Raw genomic sequence first — 15,077 nt, forward strand, 5'->3', positions numbered from 1 at the left:
ATTCTGACTGGTGTGAGGTGGTATCTCATTGTGGTTTTGATTTGTATTTCTGGGCCATTTCTTGATGGCAATCCACTTTTCCAGATTTGGGGAATTTTCTGAATCTAAATTATGGTATTCTTCCAGACCTCATCTACCCTTCTCAGCCAAGTTGCTTCCATTGCCATGAGCTCATTGGTGACTTGTTCAGTGCACAGATTCTTCTGGTCCTTAAAGCCTAATTCTCCAGAGCATGAAGTCTGAGGAGGGAGGGAGGAAAGGGCCCTGGAAGTGGGGCACTTAGAACCCCTTTATGTTTCCCCACACTTTCCCAGAGTCAGAGCACTGAGGTCTTTCGTCCCTATAGAAGGGACCAGTGTGACCTCTGAAATGGCAGTGTTAGCTGTCTACTTAGAAACGATCTTGCTATCTCCCTCACCTTCAGCCCCAGGATCCAATCCACCAGAAAGTCTTCACAGTGCCACTTCTAAAATGTATTCATTCAAAATAGTCCAGTGTTTTCTATATCCCCTGCTATTCCCTCATATAACCTATATCACCTCCAGCCTAGATGTCCACAGCACCCTAAGGGCATCCACTTTTACCCACTACCAGTTCCTTCCCCACAATACTTTAAACGAAATTTAAACTCTTCAATGGCTCTTCACTACATTTACAAAAAACTCCAGTTACCTGACAGTGGGCTACAAGGTGCTGCATAATTTGGTTCCTGCCCACCTTCCCAACCTCCCTTCTTGCCACTTTCCACCATGCTTACCATTTCCAGCTATACAGACCTTCAAAAGTATTTCTTATTCCTGGTTTTCTTTCTCCTCAGAGCTCAGCCTTCCATGTGAACCTCTCTTTTCTCAGCTCCTTCATGACTGCCTTTATCCATACTTCATTTCTCAGTTTAAATGCCACCTCCATAATGAGTCATGCCCATTCTCCCCACCCTTATTCCTCATCTTCCTCTGTGGTTCATTGCTTCAAAGAACTTGTGAAAATTTGCTATTTTTTTAAGACGATTTTATTTATTTATTTATTTAGAGAGAGCGTGCATGCACATGTGCGCCTTGTGGGGGGGGTGGTTAGGGTCAGAGGCAGAGAGAGAATCTCAAGCAGACTCCACACTGAATGCAGAGCCTGAGGTGGGAGTTGATCACAGGACTCTGAGATCATCTCCTGAGCCAAAATCAAGAGTTGGATGCTTAACTGTCTGAGCCACCCAGGAACCCCATGAAAATTTGCTGTTACTTTACTGGTTTGTTTTCTTGTTCTTTGGCTGCCCCACCCACTAGATGGTAAACTCCATCATGGAAGTTCACTCTGGGGAAACCTGGGTGGCTCAGTGGGTTAAAGCATCTGCCTTTGGCTCAGGTCTTGATTCCAGGGTCCTGGGATCGAGCCCCGCATTGGGCTCTCTGCTCAGCAGGGAGTCTGCTTCTCTCCCTCCTCTCTCTCTGCCTGCCTCTTTGCCTACTTGTGATCTCTGTATGTCAAATAAATAAATAAAATCTTAAAAAAAAAAAAAGAAAGTTCACTCTGGAATGTATGTGCTTTTTATGTTACATAGCTTAAGTTCTCCACTCTTAGTGCTGTATGTAATAAGATGTTTTAAGCTACTAGGCACTGTAAGAATTATGAAAATTATGGTGCCTCCCATAGACAACTAAATGTAAAAACCATGCTAAAATTAAAATGAAACTTGCATATATTCCGAAGTCAAACCAGCTTATTTGTAGATTTTCTGATTGCAATATTTTGGAAAAGACCACTGAAATGGAACTTTTCTCATTTCTTTGGTGTCCCTGATTTGCTGATAACTTAAGTCCATCTGTTGTCTGCCATTGGGTAATATACAATTGCCCTGGACCTGAAAGGGAAAAACTATTTTATATCTCAATATCAAAGCAAAAGTTTGTATTCTCATGTAAATCTTACTTAATAAATCTGTAATGGAACAGTGGTCACTGTTAGCATTACACCTCTTTTTCTACTGTAAAAACAGTTACTCTTTCAACCCCCCCTTCATTTCTTCTCATCCTACGTAGTCGGCCAGCTCCTTAGCTATTGACAAACTCTAACTTCTCAAATAAATTAACAGAAACAAAACATAATGGAAAGAAGTTGTGTGCTTATGTGTGTGAGTCGTTGGGGGAAAGGAGGCAAATTCTTTCAACAAACACGTGAGTGCCCGTAATATGCACAGATACTATGCTAGGTGCGAACATTAAATAAAACATGAATAACTTGCATATTCTTCATACATTTTCTTCCCTTCTCCTGAAACCAATTGTCCCTACCCTACCCTATTATCCCTCCAGTAATATCTTCCTTGGGCTCCTAAACTCAGTTTTATCTTCCCTTTAGATGCTTCCCTTTATATCAGAACTTCTGATGGTTCTCTATTGTAGCCCTCAACATAATTTAATTACACTTAATTATGTAGTCTGTCTTTCCTCTTAGATTATTATCTCCATGGAGAATGTGTTAATGTTGTCTTATTCACAGCTATATCCCTAGCCCCTAAAACAGTACACAGTAGCAGCTAGCAATAAATATTTGTTAGGTTGGCATAGCAATAAATGAATGAACAGTATATTCTTGACCTCAGAGTGCTTATAGTCAAATAGGAAAGAAAAAGAAAGAAAAAGCTATTTGCCATTTAGCATCATGAGGGCAGCAATAAAGATGTGATGGGGGACAATGGGAACATCACTTCTTTTTTTTTTTAATTTAATTTTATTTTTTCAGTGTTCCAAGATTCATTGTTTATGCACCATACTCAGTACTCCATGCAATATGTGCCCTCCTTAATACCTACCATCAGGCTCACTTAATCCCCACCACCTCCCCTCCGAAACCCTCAATTGAACATCACTTCTAATGCTAATCCTGGTATCATTGAAGACTCCCCAGAGGAGGTGATGGAGAAATCATTAAGATTGAAGAATTGGGACAAGGAAGGCACAGCCAGAGGAAACAAGGTAGCAAAGGCCAGTGTGTCCACCTACTATGCAGGCAATCATTCATAAGATGGTTGGCCTTAGGAGTATGGAGTTCATGGGAGGGTTCTAATATTTTTGCTTACTGGTAGCATTTTTTTAAGATTTTATTTTCTTTTAAGTAATCTCTATGCCCAGAGTTACAGCCCTGAGATCAAGAATCACATACTCTACCAACTGGCTAGCAGATGCGCCATTACTGGCAGTATCATAAGGATATTCAGTGAGGTCCAAATGATGTCTTTTTTTCTTAATGAACTCAGAAAGATCCTGACAGCTTACATTTAATGTTCTCTATAAATACATATATGTTAATAACCTCTTACAGAGTAGACAAAGAATAAATGTTCACTTCTAACTGTGACTTCTCCCTTTTTGTCCCCTTTTGGGGGGAATTCAAGACATTGGCCTACCTCTGAGATAAACATCTCTAGAAATCCTCATGGTCTGCTAAAAGTTGGTCTGCAGTCATAACAGTTTCTTAGAATAACCTTGAGTGTTCTGGAAATATCCAGAATGATATGGATGCATAACCATAGTTATTTAAAATAGTATTTATCATGATATGAGCAACATATTATTTATTGTTTATTACGTATTATTTATTGCCAGGTACTTGTTAGGTTTTGCAGCAAAAAGCTTTGATCTTTAGAACGACTCAATGAAGTAGGCACTGCTAGCATGTCATATAATGAAGAAACTGAGGCATATAAAAATTAAGCAGCTTGCCCAAGGTCATTCAGGAAACAAATGGTGAAGCATGAACTCAATCCAAAAAGTCGGTCTTCAGAGCCTACACTTTGCAGCTTCCTCCCATTATGCTGTGGTTTCTCCTGAAAATTTAATGCTGCTTTTGAAGCCAATACCCACACCCTGTACTTTTTCAGACATCTCATAAAATCCAGAAGTCAAAATTGGAAAGGTCCCAGAGGAGGTAGACAGTCTGCTTACTGTTAGTACTACTGGAGAAGACATTCTTAGAACAAAATCAGTATTTCTCAAATAACATGATGCATACTACTGGCGATATGCTAGATGACTTTGAATATGCATGAGCAAACGTTTCCATTTTCATAACTATGTATATTTAAAATACGTATCAGACATTATGCTAATATGCATTATGCTAATAAGGTACTTTGTGTCATTATCTTAGTTTTTAATTTTGAGAAATATAAAAAATACATAACTGGACAAATACTATTATAACATTATATAGACATTATATAACATTATATAGACATGGTTCAAGGCAGAAGTTGTTGATATTTTGTTTATTTACTGGTTTATTCATTGAACAAATATTTATGGAACACCTAATAGAGGTCAGGAACTGTTCAAAAACAGACAAGCAAACGAAAATCCCTGTCATTTCATAGCTTACATTCTAGTGGAGAGCAACAGATAACAAAAAATATAGAAGCACAAATAAATAGTAGAGCATAATATTAGAAGATGACAAATACCATGGAAAAATAGAGCATGATTAGAGAGGAGATGACAATGGAGAGAAGGAATGAAATTTGAAAACTCTAAAAAAATTACAGATAAAGTTAGTGTCTCTTTCAGTCTCCCAAAATATATGGTTTTGCTTTGAGTTCTTTTCTCTGAAGACACTCTCTTTATGATGCTTATTTTTATTTATATTCTAGTGAAGGCAGAGACAGATTTCATTTTAAAATAACAAATAAAGTAGATAAATGGCAAATAATTAAATATTTTTAAAAAACTATTATAAAATAATGATAACAGTGCTTCATGGATATGGCAGAAGGAAGATGGGAGAGCATTTGAATGACAATTGTTTGAACACCAAACTCTGTTTTCTCCCTCAGTTGATTCTGCCTGTGTTGATGGGAAGAGAGAAAACTGGAATGGCTCACTCAACCAAGTTACCTCTTGGTGTGAAAGATGAAACGCTCCCTCACGAGCCTGGTGGGGCGGGTTCTGTCACCCAGACGTGTCTGAGCTTCTACAACCCAAAGCCTTCCTTTCTGCTTACTTAGATGACCATCTCTGTGGAGATGGCAGAAGGTGAAATACAGAGAAGAATACAAAAAAAAAAGCAAGACAACCCATTCCTTCCTGTTGCATGACTACCCTTACGTGATGCTCATGTAGACGTATGCGCAGACTGTGTGGTTGCTCAGTCTCTGGTGGGAGGCACGAACCACTAGCTGCACAAAGCAGGATGCAGACTTCCCTCAGGAGAGGACCAAGAGGTAAGGCTGAGGATGGTAGTGAGGATGACTGCAGCTCTTTCCTTGACCACCTAATTACCTTCTATTTAGTTTTGTTTGAATAAGGCCCTGGCATCAAGAGTGACCCCATCTAAGGAAAAAAAAACCTTACATTTTAATATTAATTATTTAAGAATGAGCAATAGATAATCATAGCTACCATTTATTGAACAGTTACTATGTACTAGACACTGTGTTAATGCTCTACATACATCATTCTATTCAGTTCTCATGAGGAATCCACAAGGTTCTATGATTATTTCCAAAAACATCTGTTCAGGGAAATTAATTATTGTGTCAAGATATATCTATAGTAAATACTGGCACCAGAAATGGATCCCAGGCTGTCTGACTCTGAAAATTACATTAACCCTATTTAAACTTATAAATAACCCTATTTGTTAAGAACAAAAGGTATCTCCATTCCATGGAGGAGTGGCAGAAAACTGTAATGATTAGGGGGGAGCAACTGTTAGTATTAGAAGGGTCAGAGTTTTCATTGTGGTCCTATCATTAATTAGCTGTGTGAATTTGGGAAATTTATCTGAGTCCTTTAAGACTTAGAGTATCCTCAACTGTCCCATTTTAGAAAACCTTTATTCTTTCAGGATCTTTCTGTCTTTGCCATCATCATCACCAACACATCTATCATTATTGTTTTCTCACCTTAATTTTTTGCCTTGTCTGAATTTGCCATGCTATTGCCTTGATCCCTTGAATTAAGAGGCAGCTACAATGTATTACTACTGCCACCACTACTATTAGTAAACATTTATTTTCATGCTTAGTACATGCCAAGTGCTATTAATGCATTATTTCATTTACTCTTTACAACTACTGCATGAGATAAATACTTGTGTTATCTATAATTTATAGTTAGAAACAAAACTCACAAAGAACTCGGAACACTGCTGATTTCACTTTCTTTTTCCTGCCTACCACCCTGATTACCAGCTGGCTTGGGAACACCAAAAAGGCATCCATGAAAATGGTGTCCATGAAAATGGTTTAGAATTTTTTGCAGGGAATTTAACACTCTAGGAGTTTGATATTACAAAGGCTTGGAACTATCCACCAGCTGGTTGGTGCTCATGAGAACCATGTATGTGATTGCTCAAGAAATTTCTGTTCCCTCTGTTCCAATTTACTTTTCCACAGGGGTACCAAATACCTCCAAGTCCTGTTCAGAGAGAGAATTGGCAAAACAGTGAGACCAAGTGACTCACTTGAGAAGAACAAGCAGAGAGTAGTGTTAAGGACTCAGACTTACTTTATTGCAGTCCAGCCACTTACTTTGCCTTTTAACAACCTTCAGTGACATTGAGTAAAAGATACTATCAGGGACAAACATATTTGGAGTAATTATAATAACCGAGTACAGGATATGATTTTCTCCATTTGTTATTATTTTTTTTCTGATGGCAAATTGTAATACATTTTGTTGGAAAACCATAGTAAGTGCAAAAAATAGCTAAGTTATTTTGTATGTTTCAGTCTTGATTTAGACTACGTTTAAATTATTCTCTTCCTGTGCCTACACACCCTTGCCCCATTTTTAAAGACCCAGAGTCCAGGTAGGAGAGACCAAGAGCATCCCAGAGGGCAGCAGCACAAATTCACTCCCCTCCAGCCCCTGCAGCTCATTTCACCCATCTCCCCTCCCCCTTAGTCTGGTGGTTCACCATTGGTCGTTGCCATGACAACCAGCAGCTGCCGGGACAGGCAGCCTCTACCGCAGCAGGGGTGGGGCTTTGGGGGAGGGGCAGGAGAGGAGGAGCCAGAGGAGGTGTCTGCTGCAAGTTCCTGGCTGCTTCTGAGCTCACCCCATCCTCCGAGAGGGAGGAGGCCAAGTGGTGATGCCGCTGCTCCTGCCGCCTCGACTGCTGATGCTTTAGTGAGGCTGGAAGGGTGGTTCCTCTTCGCACCATTGCCAACCAGAGAGTGAGGGAACAAAATCCCAGCAGCAGTGCTGATGTTGCGTTCGGAGGCCTCATCCGACACGGTCACAAGGAAAATGGATTCAGTTTGCATCTTTCCCTCCTTTCAACAGCTTCTCCAGGTCTCAGCATGGTAAGTAGGAGACTGTGGGGCTGTCTTCCTCGTTTGGCTGACGGTTAAAGGACCTCTGTGTACATTTGTGGCCAGCACTTGAACAATGACTCCCTCCGAGTAGGAGAGGAAGATGTAGAGACAGAGATGGGGATGGAGAGAGAGGAAGGTTGCCAGGAAGAGAGAAGTAAGAAAGCATCCGCTCTGTTTAAAAAAAAAAAAAAAAAAAAAAAAAAAAATGGTGTTCTGATTTTATCTTGAACTGGCTCAGAATGCAGACTGAGCCACTGGGTTCCTTTCCTTCCAAGCTTAGCAGCAGAACCAGGGGGTGGGAAAAGAGCTAACAAGAAATGGGTGTTATTGAAAGGACTCATTTAATTTGCAGCTCTCACATACAGGGTTGGGCCTTCTTCAAAAACCCATTTGGTGCCTCCGAAGCTTCCCGGCCTAATTATGAGGTGATTTTGCTTATTTCCTTCATCGCTAAGAAGAGGTGGCCTCAGAATTTAGCATTCTACTTCATATTCTGATGTACTCTTGTTGAGAAAGCATTTGCTGGATAGAGGTTGATTTTTAGTAGGTAGATGTGATTGTGAACATGCAAATGTGTAGCCTATGGAAATGCATATCCATATATACACATGTTTCTTAGCATAAGTAGTACATTTATGAAATACATTTATATGCATACTGTGCTCTGCAATCATATTTATGGGTTATAAATGCCCTTGCATGCTTGGAGGTAATTGAATATTTTTGAAACTGTGGTTCTGGTTTATATTATTCACTTGTTTCTTTTGGATTAATGTGAGATTTTTTCTTGTTATTGTCCCTTAGTTTCATTGTGACCAATTAAGACAGATGCCTATCATTTAATCTGTATCTTAGCACTAGATGCGAATTCATAGCCTGCCCCTTTTCTTCATTTTTAATTGGTTTTGTGGGGGGTGACTTGAGAGCCCTGAATTTACAATAATGGGAAAGGGAGGTGGCTTGAGATATTATTTTGTGTCCAGCATCTTGCCAAGTAAATGTTGAAACAAATCAGTTTTCTTGAAATTCTACTCCATCCCTTTCATGTTTGTGCCTTGTGTCCAGGAAGCACACATGAGCTGGAAGGTGAAATGCATTCATTTTATTTGATAGTGGTGCTTGCTATTTGGTCTTCATTCCTTCAGTATCCAGGCACCATTTTACAGTTCTCTCAAATATTGTATTTTGGGTCACTTCTTTAGGTGGTTAAGTAGGAAAGTGGGATTGTTTTGAAAATCTAGGTGTTCCCAAATACCCTAGCTATTTCCAAATTAGCCTGCTTATACAATGAAATGAAACGAGAGTGAGCAAAGCTTAGCAAGAGAATGTATGGCAGGTAGCCCGAAATGGGGGGCTGTGTAGTTTTCAAATGCTTACTAGGATCTGTTTGACCTTTTATTATGTCAAGGCTTTAAGGCAGCTCAGGAGACTGAAGATGCCGGAGATGAGTAGGGTACAGGACTCCATTACTACTCAGGAGAATGGATTTCATTGAATTAAAGCCAGAAAAATCCTTGCAGGTAAAAGTGTATTGCATTCATCATATGGACTAGTTTTATCCATCGATCTCTTCTCAAACAATATAATTGTCAGTGCAAACATTTTTTTTTTACAATGTAAAGTAACACTTTTTATCTTGATCTTGCATTTTATTTTATTCACTGCCCCTTTTTCATTTAAAATTTTTACATGTATTTGAATGAAGTTTATAGTTTTAATTTCTCAGAGAATAAATGTTCCATTTGGTTTATATATAGGGAGACTTAATGGGAAACATGGATTTAATATACTCACAGCATATTATATATTATATAGATTCACAACACTGTAAAGTCATGCTATCATGTGCCTAATTTATAACTAAATAAAGTAGAGCAAGGAAAGAAGTACTGGGCTTATATGTCACATAAAATTTTTATAACACATTGCATCCTAAATCTTTTAAATGATAACTTTGACTTCCAAAAATTAAGATTTCAGATGTATCTATAATAAGCTTTAAGAAATAAAGACGCAGTTGACCCTGTTTCATGCATGAAAGCAGCTATCTTGGGCCTTTGTTTTATTTCCTTTGTGTTGAGTTTTCACTGGGTTGTGGTTTTATAGGTGAAGTTGGTACAGTTTAGTCAGAGGCCAGTGACTGTAGGCTGTCAGCACAGAACTCTCGGTAGTAGCATGTTTTACCTATGTGGTCAGATCCTGATGGGACTCTTAGACCTAGTTTTTGATCCCATAGCTTGAGACAATTATATGGCCTTTACTGAGAGGCCACACAAAAGTCAAGTGTGTTTAAAGACTACAGGTTGTATTCTCTAACAAAGGATAAGGAACCTAGGATTATTTCATTAGAAGAGAAAATTGAGAGTTGACAGTCATTTGTTTCAGAAGAGCTGGGGGTTGTTTGGAACCTAAAATATAGTCAATGAGCTTCAACTTCATTAGGAAGAATGAAGAATAGAAATACAGAATGTGGAACTTCCTGATAGCAAAGTTGAGTTGTCAACTGGGCAACCAGGTAAAGCAGTGCATTCTTCTTCCATCAAAACCTCTGAAAGTATACTCTAGCCATGCATTTATTTGGGATGGCATAGACTAGATTCTTTCTCAAGAACTTCTCTGGCTTTTTCTAGTATAAATTATCCATTTTAGAGTGTGCTTTAGCTGTTTAATATCTGGCACTTCTAGATCTATAACAGTAAGACTCCATTTTGCAATGGGCTTCTAAATTACAAAATTGGAATATTTTTAAAGAAATTGGTTGACCATCTACTTGGAAAATATTATATGTTACCTTGTCAGGATGCAGGGAACTGAACACTGGCCTCTTCATAAGAGTCCTTTTTCAGCAACTTTGTGGAACGTGATGTTTAACAGCCATATTAAAATTATTCCATTTTGTATGGCTAATTTTGAAAACTAAAATGGAGTTGAGTGGGGTCTAGATACAAAATAATTCAAGAACCTTGAAGGTGATGTCAGAAAGAACAAAGTATATAAAAGATACTTGCAGGTTATTGTTTAAATGTATTATTTAGCAATATTCAAGTTTGATTATTTCTTGATTTCTCAAACGCTGTCTTGGAAATGCCATTCTTATTGGGATATTAAATATTTTGACTGGCATTTAAACTTTAGTAAATTCTATTGTGCCAGGAAAACTGTGTCATCATAACTATTTTAAATAAGTAGAAACAGGCTCAGAGAAGTTAGACTGGTCCAAGTTTGGGTTTGGTAAATGGTCTAATTGGACCTGGATTCCAAATCCCATGAGCCCAAATCTGCCATGTTAGAACATTTAACATATTCTCTTGCTAATTAGAATTTAAAAATATCAAATATAACAAATCTGCATTAAATGTGACTCGTTTTATTTGAATTTTTTTAATATGTCAGGTGTCATGATTTGCTCTTTTATCATATTGAATTGCTAAATAGACTAAATGTATGTTTAGGGTATCAGCCTCTGCGCCCCCCCCCCCCCCCCCCCCCAAATGGTGCATGCAAAGATTTTGGAGAAAAGCTGGGATTCTTGATATTTTAGAAAAACACAGAAGCATTTGTCTGGGAAAAATCAGAACTTTGTTGGGTTGATGTGTCCTTATTTTATGGCTAAGTATTGCCTTTATTTTTAGTAACATCCAGGTTAGGAGGTAACATAATTTTTTTCTATGCTTAGGACCAAATTAAGATTCCTATAGATCCTGGACTTTTGAAAAAAAACTCAGCCATACCTCTTACCTATATGTCCCAAGCATCTTTTCACCTACATGTTCTTAAAATAAAAAATGATATTAAATCATTGAATAGTATACATCAGGGCGTGCCTGGCTGGCTCAGTCGGTTGAGCAAATACCTCTTGGTTTCTGCTCAGGTCATGATCTCAGGGTGGTGAAATTGAACCCCCCGTCAGGTTCTGTGCTTACTGGGGAGTTTGCTTCTCTCTACTTTTGCCGCCACCCCTGCTTGCATGGCCCCTACTCACTCTGTCTAAAAATAAATAAATAAATCTATAAAAATAAAAAAGTGTACATCAGTTCAATAACTTTCTAATATTTTTCCTATGCAAATACTTTTACACTTCTCTGAAATTTCAAAAAATATTCTTTTTTTTTTTTTTTTTTTTTTTTGGTGTCTTCCTTTTTTTGCTAATGCACTAGGCACATTCTTTGTGTCTGACTGTTTGGCAATTCAGCCCTGGCCAAAGAGCAAATTATGCCATCTGAACTATCATTCCACATTTGGGAAGTGTCCTTTAAAATTAATTAGCTTGCAGGAAAGTGAGATCTATCGCACTAAAGACATTTTGCTTTAAATCAATATTAACCAGTACAGTGAAATTTTATCTTTTAAAGTTTTTTTTCTACATTTTAAAAAATACGTCATTGTGAGAAACAAACAAAAAGGGTATACAGAAATATATAAAAAGAAAAGAAAAAAATTAAAAAGGAAATCACCCATGAGCCTACCATCAAGAAATAATTACTATTGGCATTTTGGAAATTTTCCTTCTAGATTTTTTTTTTACATGTGAATATAAACACAATTTAGACATACAATTTTATTAATGGGAGCATACTCTAAGCATTGTTTTGTAGTTCTTCTACTTTATATAAGTGACTGTCTTTCCATGTCGATGAAGTAGGTCTCTACTAAATTTTTAATCTCTATGTGCATTTTTTCCAGATGATTCAAGATTTTTTTCCCCATTAGGGGTCTTTATACTTTGTTTTAAATAGTTGTCATGATACAGGTAGATCCTGCTTGATTTACAGCAGCTGTGAGTCAAGCATTATTTTCAGGAAATCTGAGATCTGTTACCCTGACCTGCCACTGCATCTTACAATAGGTATTAAATTAACCTTGGTTATCTCTTCTCTGCTCATAATGAGTGAGTTTTAATTCCAAGTTAATGAAATCTTGGTCTAACTCACTAGAAATGTCATCAGATGCTAGCACAAGCTCACAAACAAGCAAAACAAGGCAAAGATAAATTTCTTTCAGATTTTTGTCCTTCTTCCTCAGTATGGTAGTGTTATCCTACAGTCTTAACCTCTGTGTCCCAGTCAAATCCTCTATGAAAGCATATTTATTTATCTTATTTATTTTTATTTTATTTCTTTTTTTAGAGAGAGAATGAGCGAGAGTGAAGGGGCAAAGGGAAAAGGAGAGAATCCCAAGCAGATTCCACACTGAGTGAGCAGCCCTAGGTGGGGCTCTGTCCCACAAACCTTTCCCAGCTCACACACCTTAGCAGTCTCTCTCAAAAAAAATGAAAGGCCAGTCATCTGACTCTTCCCCTTTTAAAATATGAATGGTTGGAATCTCCTTATACTTTAAGTTTGGACTTTAAATACAACTCTTGGGAAAGGTTTCCTTAAGTATATCTCCACTATTACCCTCTGCACCCTGTGGGTTTCCTTCATAGCATTTATCAAAGTTGTAATTATAGAGCTATTTATTTGCTTACTTGATTTTCCTCACCCTTCAGTAGATTGTAAACTCTATGAGGGCAGAAAATGAAATCGCTAATGACAAATCTAATGGCACAATGTATGTGCTTGATAAATGTTGACTGACCGACTAGATGGATGGATGGTTTCCTGAAGGACCTCTGCCTAAGACTGTGGGATAGCTTTTCACTGGTAGTTTTTTGGACTGTGATTATTCATCCTTTTATTTTGGCTATAAAAACAAAGTGGATTGTATTCATACCTATGATGTTCTCAGGATTCTAAGGTTTGTTTGTTTTTTTTCTCTAAGATTTTAATAAAGGGAAATCAAATTCTTAAAGGCAGTAAATCACACTTTAAAAATCCATAATTAAAACTTGTTCACTATGTGCTATGACATAAATAAGAAAAGCGGGTAACATTTCTGTGGCTCCTTTTATTCCCTTTCAAAACTAAATTGCAAGTCAGAAATAATGACACCACCAGTAAGGAAATACCTTTGGATTCACTGAATTTATTAAAATAAATTAGTAATTTAATTATTGCTAGCATCAAATTACATGATCCACACTCAGTTATTTTGCTTTCTGGAAATCCACTTCAGTAAATTCACTAATTATAAATAAATCATCCCTTCATATCTGTATCCAGAAATTAAGACTAAACAGAAAGGGAAGTAATAATTTTACTCAAAAGATAAATTAGGGCGGCATCTTGCTTTCATGGAAGTTCTGAAACTTGTATGAGGTAGAAGTCTTTGTTCCCTTTCTTTGTTTGAATCTAAATCAAGATGATTTACTGCAGTGCTTGAAATTCTGGAATCTAACTGCAGCAAAAATATACATAGAAAACCAAGTCTGACTAAGTTTAGTTGACACTGTTTGGTCAGAATACAATTCGCCTGTTATTTTCAAGAACGAAATTTGCTGAGATCACTGAGACTCTAAAAAAGCCTTGTGAGCATGTGCTCAAGAAAAAAGGGTGATATTTTCCTCATGGCTTCTGTTCCAAACTGGAAATATTCCCCTGGAAAATGCTACCAGTATAACGACCATGAAAATGAAAACCAAGCAAATATTTCTTACCCACACTCCTTATCTGGTCCTTTCTTTCACAGCACTTAATGGAGAAAGGTACCTTCCAAAAATAAGCTGAGTTCATGGTTCATGCTCTGTGGTCATTATGTCCCATAAACTATTAACACATTAAACTATAATATTTATATTATTAAACTATAAATATATTATGTCCCATAAAGTATTCTTAGGTCAGCTATATCGACTTTAAATGTATTTTCCAGCACAAAAGCCTTTTTTTTTTTTTTTTTAATGCAAGGATGCTCATGAAAACAACTAGTCAGAATACTTTAAATAAGTACCATTCTGTAAAATCCACGATAGGGTGCCATTCTAATGACAAGCCATTAGAAGAATAGCAAGACAATTGATAATTTTTTTATACAACAGTACCCAGCCTGTAGGTGGTACAAAAAAATCAACACTCTGAATTCTCATGAGAATTCTCAAAATTCTGCTAATTGGCACTGATAAGACAGAGAGAAGGATCTAGGTGTTTTGAAGATATTATAGACCCCAAAATTGCTCTGTTATGAATTTCCTAGCTAATACAGATTAAGAAGATGTGGACTCTGGAATTACTGGGGTTTCTACATTATCTGCTCTGCTCTGGTTACCTAGACCCAGAGGAAAGAATTACTCCCACTCCACTGGTTTAGTGTCTGTCTCCTACATCTGTTAAGGAGGAATATAAGTGGCAATTAGTTAACCATAAAATGAATTTTATATTTTAGAAAATACATGATTTTGATTTCTTAAGGAAAATATTTGTGTTATGACTTACTTTTATTTTTAAAACACTTCATTGAACAAAAGCATCTACAAAGTGTAGAATTTATCATGTTTTGAGCCAGATGCCTAAAGCATCAGCAATCATTAAAAATAAACCCTTCATTTTAAAAAATGAAGGAACAAGGAAGCCCTTACCCTCGTCAGTTTTACACAGAGAGAACATTTTAGCCACCTTGCTCTCTTCTTAGGTACATTGTGCACGTTTGGGGACCCACAGGGTTCAGTGCTGACCCCTGAAACAAGAGAAAGGAAAATAGCTTAATATCAGGGAAATTGATTCTTCCACCATTGTGTGACCATTAGGTTTTCATCCCTATAAATTTAAAGCAACCCAGTCTCTCCATGCATGCTTAAACATGCCTGATTCATACCGATGCTTTTGTTTAGACAAGTTTGACTGTACATACGATCTAATCTCTTTTAACTGTAATATGTGATTTTACCCTTTTC

General features: G+C 37.3%; 1 protein-coding gene across 10 annotated transcripts in view; it reads left to right on the plus strand.

The window, feature by feature from the left end:
• The first annotated feature begins 6,983 nt into the window (after positions 1–6,983).
• The window catches only part of JAKMIP2 (janus kinase and microtubule interacting protein 2), a 163,821-nt gene continuing 155,727 nt past the window's right edge, over positions 6,984–15,077 (plus strand). For 9 of the 10 annotated variants that reach the window (XM_032850630.1, XM_032850648.1, XM_032850672.1 and 6 more), the window contains exon 1: positions 6,984–7,297. The gene's annotated coding sequence lies outside the window, so the exon portion shown is untranslated. Of the gene's footprint in view, positions 7,298–8,717; positions 8,830–15,077 lie in introns of all 10 variants that reach the window. The other variant, XM_032850643.1, reaches the window with a different exon arrangement.

The sequence above is a fragment of the Lontra canadensis genome, unplaced genomic scaffold, assembly GCF_010015895.1.
Source record: "Lontra canadensis isolate GAN:19392208 unplaced genomic scaffold, GSC_riverotter_1.0 scaffold4, whole genome shotgun sequence".
NCBI lineage: Eukaryota > Metazoa > Chordata > Mammalia > Carnivora > Mustelidae > Lontra > Lontra canadensis.